The sequence below is a fragment of the Protopterus annectens genome, chromosome 7.part0 (assembly GCF_019279795.1).
Source record: "Protopterus annectens isolate FY-2018-M chromosome 7.part0, PAN1.0, whole genome shotgun sequence".
NCBI classification, from domain to species: Eukaryota; Metazoa; Chordata; order Ceratodontiformes; family Protopteridae; genus Protopterus; species Protopterus annectens.
In genome coordinates, this window is record NC_056739.1 from 297,051,725 (window position 1) to 297,057,724 (window position 6,000).

Consider the following 6,000-nt stretch of genomic DNA (forward strand, 5'->3'; position numbering starts at 1 on the left):
TAACTTGCTGCCTTTTTTGCAAACATCTTCATCTATCCAACTTTCTTCATCCTTTTACAAACCTACCTGTTATAAACAGCAGACTTCCTTTCCATCACTTTAGCCATGCTGGTCTTTCCATTTACCAAGAATTATTTTTTTCTGCAGGCATTCTTTCAACTTAATAACTGGCCCTCTTTCAGCATCACAAATCTTCAACTGTACCTAAATGATGCTACCCTGCTGTATTAGCAGCACTCTGCTCTCTGAAGTATTGAAATATATCGCTGTAATCCCAAACATTTGTTACTCAAGACCTTATAGCCCTGGTTGTATGATAAACCATTACATTACACGATCATTGTTTGGAAGAGATTCATTCATCTTGGTCCCCATCATCCAGTCATTTTTATCAAGCACCATATCCAAGCTATTCACCTTCCTGGTCAGTCATAATGGTATTGAAGCCCTTCTTTCAGCATTATTTCAACCACTACCCTTTCCTCTCTAATACTAGATGGAGGTGCCTCTCAAATCTTTGTGAAAGTTTTATGTCCCTTGAGTATTTCAGCTACCTTTTTTGTGAAGCCAGGGCTAATACCAGACTGAAGGAAGCCATTATGAGAATGCCAGATTGCAAGCAACAATGTATTCTTTCTTTCTTCTCTCTTATGCTTATCTGTCATGTATATTCACCTGGTAAAAATGATATACGTTTGTTTGTCTAGATATGAAAGGACAGGGAGACTGCTGATTCCCTAGATATACTAGCCCCCTTCTAATATACAAAACTGATAAAAGATCAGGGACATGCAACTGTTAACAGGAACTTTTTAAGACACAATTTGGATTCGATACAAGAAGAAACAGATGTGTAACATGTTTTGAGAAACCTTTGTGGCTGGTGGGGAGCTGTTTATAACATGCTCCCCTATCAACAATGATGTCTTAGACACTGGAATTGGAGAAGAGTTATCTATCTCAATGTATTATATTTCAGTTGAACTAGTCTTGTGTGTCTGTGGACTTCTCTGTGAATATTAGCTGTTTTGATTTTAGGGACAGTCTTCCTGTGGGAAGCTTGTAAGGGACTTAGATACATGGAGTTTAGTTTATCTGTATGTATCCTATGTTTATTGCATTTTTTATTAATTTTCTTTGCGTGGCACCCCACATATATTTTACTCTGTATTCACACTATTCTTTTTATTTAAGTAAAAAAAATTTCTTTAACTTTATGCTCCAGTGGCTACTATTTACTCTTTGTAAGGCTATTTATGCACAGTTGTTTATTAAAGAGGAGGCTAAAGTACAGTTGTAAACACTTACCATAAATGTAGATGTTCGAGTGTATTCACTGTTGCAGTCATCACACTTGGGTTATCTGCATGCAGGTAGCCCTCAGTCAGCCTGAATACCAGAGCCTTAGTATTTCTGCGTCGGATGCTGTTGCTTCTTCCATGACATCAGGTCATCAGGAGTATAAAACAGGCAGCTGACACAATTACATCAGTTTTTCTTGGCCCAAATGTGAGGATCCCCCAAATAGGGAGCTAGTATAGGGTGGGGAACACCACCAGTAAAAAGTAAATACCAATGCCATTAGGAATGGCCATAGAGAGGAGAGGTAGAAAGATAAAGAAAACCAGGGGACTGGAGGGAGGGAAACCAGGGGTAACAGTGAATACACTTGAACATCTACATTTATGGTAAGTGTACACAGCTGTACTATGTTCTTTGTGTTTCACTTTTGCAGTCATCACACTTGGGTTGATTCCCAAAGCTGAGGAAGGGTGGAGGCAGTCAAGAAGGGTTAGGGCTGGCTAGTAGGCCTTGCAAGACTGCAGTAGCAAATCCAGCCCTGGATTTAGAAAAGATTAGTAAGTGGTAATGCTTGGTGAAGGTGTGTACAGAACCCCAGGTTGCAGCTTCCAGAATGTCTCTGGTAGGGACTCCTCTGAGAAATGCTGTAGAGGTGGAAGTAGCCCTAGTGGAATGTGGTCTGATCCCCTGTGGGGTAGGTCTTCCATGGTGCTTGTAACAGAAATGGATGCAGTGTGCTATCTATTTGGAAATGGTTTGTTTTGAAAAGGCCTTACCCTCTGCCCCTGTAGCAAAGCTGACTAGCAGCTGGTCAGATTTTCTGAAAGGCTTAGTCCTATCAAGGTAGAACCTGGGCTGTCTGTGCACGTCCAAGGAGTGCAGGATCTTTCCCCCTTTATTCTGAGTGTTAGGGAAGAAGGTTGGCAAATGGATGGATTGGTTTAAGGCCACACTGCACACCACCTTAGGCATAAAGGACGGGTTAGTCCTGAGGGAAACCCTGTCAGCATGGAAAATAATGAAGGGTTCCACAGCCATTACTGCCTGTAACTCAGACACTCTTCTTGCTGAAGTTATGGCTAAAAGCAAGGCTGTCTTCCAAGAGAGGAATTTTAACTCTGCTGAGGCAGCAGGTTCAAAAGGAGGAAGCGTGAGCTTTTCCAGTACAAAGTTAAGGTCCCAGGCAGGGTGGGTGCTCTCTTAGGGGGCATTAAGTTGTTAGCCCCTCTCAGGAACTGTTTGATGAGAGGGTGAGAAAATAGAGGTGGCTCAGTATTATAATGAGCTGAGATGGCAGAGGCATGAATCTTAATGGAGGAGAAGGATAGGCCTCTGTGGAGTAGCTCTGCTAGGTAATCCAGTATTAGAGGTAAGGAGGGCACTGCTGTGTCCTTCCCTTGAGACTGATTCCAAGAACAATATCTTTTCCACTTTTCAGCATAGGATTTCCTAGTACTAGGCCTTCTGGCTTCAAGAATGACATCCAGCACCTGTTTGCTTAGGGTTGCTGGTGGGGTATTCAAGGGATAAGCCAGGCTGCAAGGTTTACGGTTTGCAATTGTGGATGCAAAATCTGTCCCTCCTGCTAAGCAGCAGAGTAGGAGTCTGGTGAAGGTGCTGGCATGGCCAGTCTGGGGCAATAAGAACTGCCCTTGGTCTGTCCTGTTTTATCTTGAGTAGTACTCTTGAGAGAAGGGGCAGAGGGGGAAAGGCATACATTGAGAGATTTTCCCATTGAAAGGATAGGGCATCCACCTTCCAGGCCCTGTTGTGAGGGTTCCTGGTGCAGTATTTGCTCAACTGGTGGTTCTCGGGGGAGGCAAAGTGGTCTACCTCCGGTGTCCCCCATCTCTGGATCAAAAGGTTGAAGGTGTTGGGCTCCAATTTCCACTCGTGTGGGTCTTGGAGACTTCTGCTTAAGTCGTCTGCCAGTGAATTTTGTTTGCCTGGCAGGAAGTGAGCTTGTAGATGAACTTGGTGGCTCAGGGCTGTGTTCCACAGGGCCATGACTAATCTGCAGAGTGGGTAAGAATGGGTTCCCCTGCTTGTTTATGTACCACATAACTGTGGTGTTGTCGGTTTTTATAAGGAATTATCCTGGAAGGATTAGGTGTTTGAAGGCTGTCAGAGCATTCTGTACAGCTAGCATCTCTTTTTGATTGATGTGCAGGAGAATCTGCCCTGGGCACCAGTAGCCCTGAATGCATTTGCCTGCCATGTGAGCCCCCCATGCATAGTCTGATGCATCTGTTGTCAGGGTTTGGGCAGCGAGGGGTTGAGTAAAAAACAGTCCCTTGTTGTGGTTGCATGCTTCTGCCCACCAAAAGAACTCTGCCCTTAGACAAGGTATGATTGGAATGACTGTTTCCAGGTCCTGAGAATGTTGACACCAAAGAATTTTTAAGTACCATTGATGTTTCCTCATATGCAGTCTTGCATATGGAATAAGCAGAATACATGAGGCCATGAACCCTAGGGCTTGCAGTATTTTCCTTGCAAATAGCTGGGTTCTGGTGGTCATTTGTTTGAAGTAGTTTGTCAGATAGCTCTGTTTTTCTGAAGTGAGAAATGCCATCTGGGAAATTGTATCCAAGCTTGCTCCCAGGAATACAATCTTTTGACTGGGCACCAGTTGTGATTTCTTTTTCTCAACAACACCACGAACTCAGATAAATATAGCAGCAACGACCACAAAAAAGAATACCAGTGAGAAACAGCTCAACTTTCATATATTTAATACAAAAAATATATTGTACTTCTCTTAGCGCCTCGGCCAACAGCCTTTACAGAGTAGAAAAACAAAAAGCACATTTGAAGTAGTATATATAGTAAAAAAAGAAACCAATTAATTCATATAAGCAATCAATTAATTATTCAATTATAAACTATCTTCTAACCTTTTAAAGTTACACTAATCATATAAAACTGTGCCAGTTACATTCCTTATTTAGTCCATAAGGACTTAAAGTATTATATTTCATAATCAACAAAGACTCCTTTTGTCTTAACACATTTTTTTGAAGAGTGACATTATTAAAATGTAATGGTACATGCTCTAAAATAGAGACTTTCATGCATTCTAAACTACCATCATGTTCATTATTAAAATGTTCTGCAATGGGACTGTTCATCTTTCTATTTCTCACATCTCTTATATGTTCCTTTATTCTCTGAGATAAAGTGCGTTTGGTTTCACCAATATAATATTTCTTGCATGAGCAAAAGATAACATAAATTACCCCTGTACTAAGACAGGAGTATTTTGCTCTATTTGTAAATTTTTTTCCATTAATTTCTCTTATTTCCTTATTTATAAAGGGACATATGGAACATTTATTACATGAAAAAGTACCTACTTCATTAATATTAATTAATATGGGGTTTTGCTTTTCTTTATATACACTATGAACCAGAAAATCTTGTATGTTTCTGCCTCTTTTGTATGATATCACCAGTTCTACATTCTTTAGTGAAATAATTTCTTTTCTGACAAAATCCCAATATCGTTTTATTATATTATTAATCATAGGAGAAAAGTTAGTATATTTAGTTACAAAAAATAATTTATCTCCATTCTGTACTTTATTATTATGTTGCCCTGTATTATATTTATTTTTAAATTTTTTATCACCAAACACTTCATTATAGCTGTTCATAACATTTGATTTGTTATAACCTCTATTAATAAACAAATTAGCTGCTTTTAAAGCTTCATTAGCTGCTAAAGATGCATCACTACTTAATCTTTTTATTCTAATAAATTCTCCATAGGGAATAGCTTTCAATGTGTGTATCGGATGACAACTGGTACCACACATTTTCCAATTCATCTCATTGAATTTTCTATGTATATTTGTAATAATTTTATTACCATTACATCCAGTTAACGAGATATCCAAGAAATTAATTTTATCTCCTATACAGGTATCATCAGATTTGATACCAAATTCATTACTATTTAAATCATTAATAAATGTAACAGATGAATCATGTCCCCCCTTACATATAAAAATTAAATCATCAATAAATCTATAGTACCCAATAACATGTTTCCTAAAAAAAGAATGATTGTAAATGTACTTGTTTTCAAAAAGACCCATAAATAAATTGGCATAAGCAGGGGCAAATGCAGCCCCCATCGCTGTTCCTTTAAGCTGTCGATATAAGATGCCATTAAATTCAAAAATATTATGGTTCAAGCAGAATTCTATTAATTCCACCATAAAATGTGGTCTACCTCCGGTGTCCCCCATCTCTGGATCAAAAGGTTGAAGGTGTCGGGCTCCAATTTCCACTCGTGTGGGTCTTGGAGACTTCTGCTTAAGTCGTCTGCCAGTGAATTTTGTTTGCCTGGCAGGAAGTGAGCTTGTAGATGAACTTGGTTGCTCAGGGCTGTGTTCCACAGGGCCATGACTAATCTGCAGAGTGGGTAAGAATGGGTTCCCCTGCTTGTTTATGTACCACATAATTGTGGTGTTGTCGGTTTTTATAAGGAATTATCCTGGAAGGATTAGGTGTTTGAAGGCTGTCAGAGCATTCTGTACAGCTAGCATCTCTTTTTGACTGATGTGCAGGAGAATCTGCCCTGGGCACCAGTAGCCCTGAATGCATTTGCCTGCCATGTGAGCCCCCCCATGCATAGTCTGATGCATCTGTTGTCAGGGTTTGGGCAGCGAGGGGTTGAGTAAAAAACAGTCC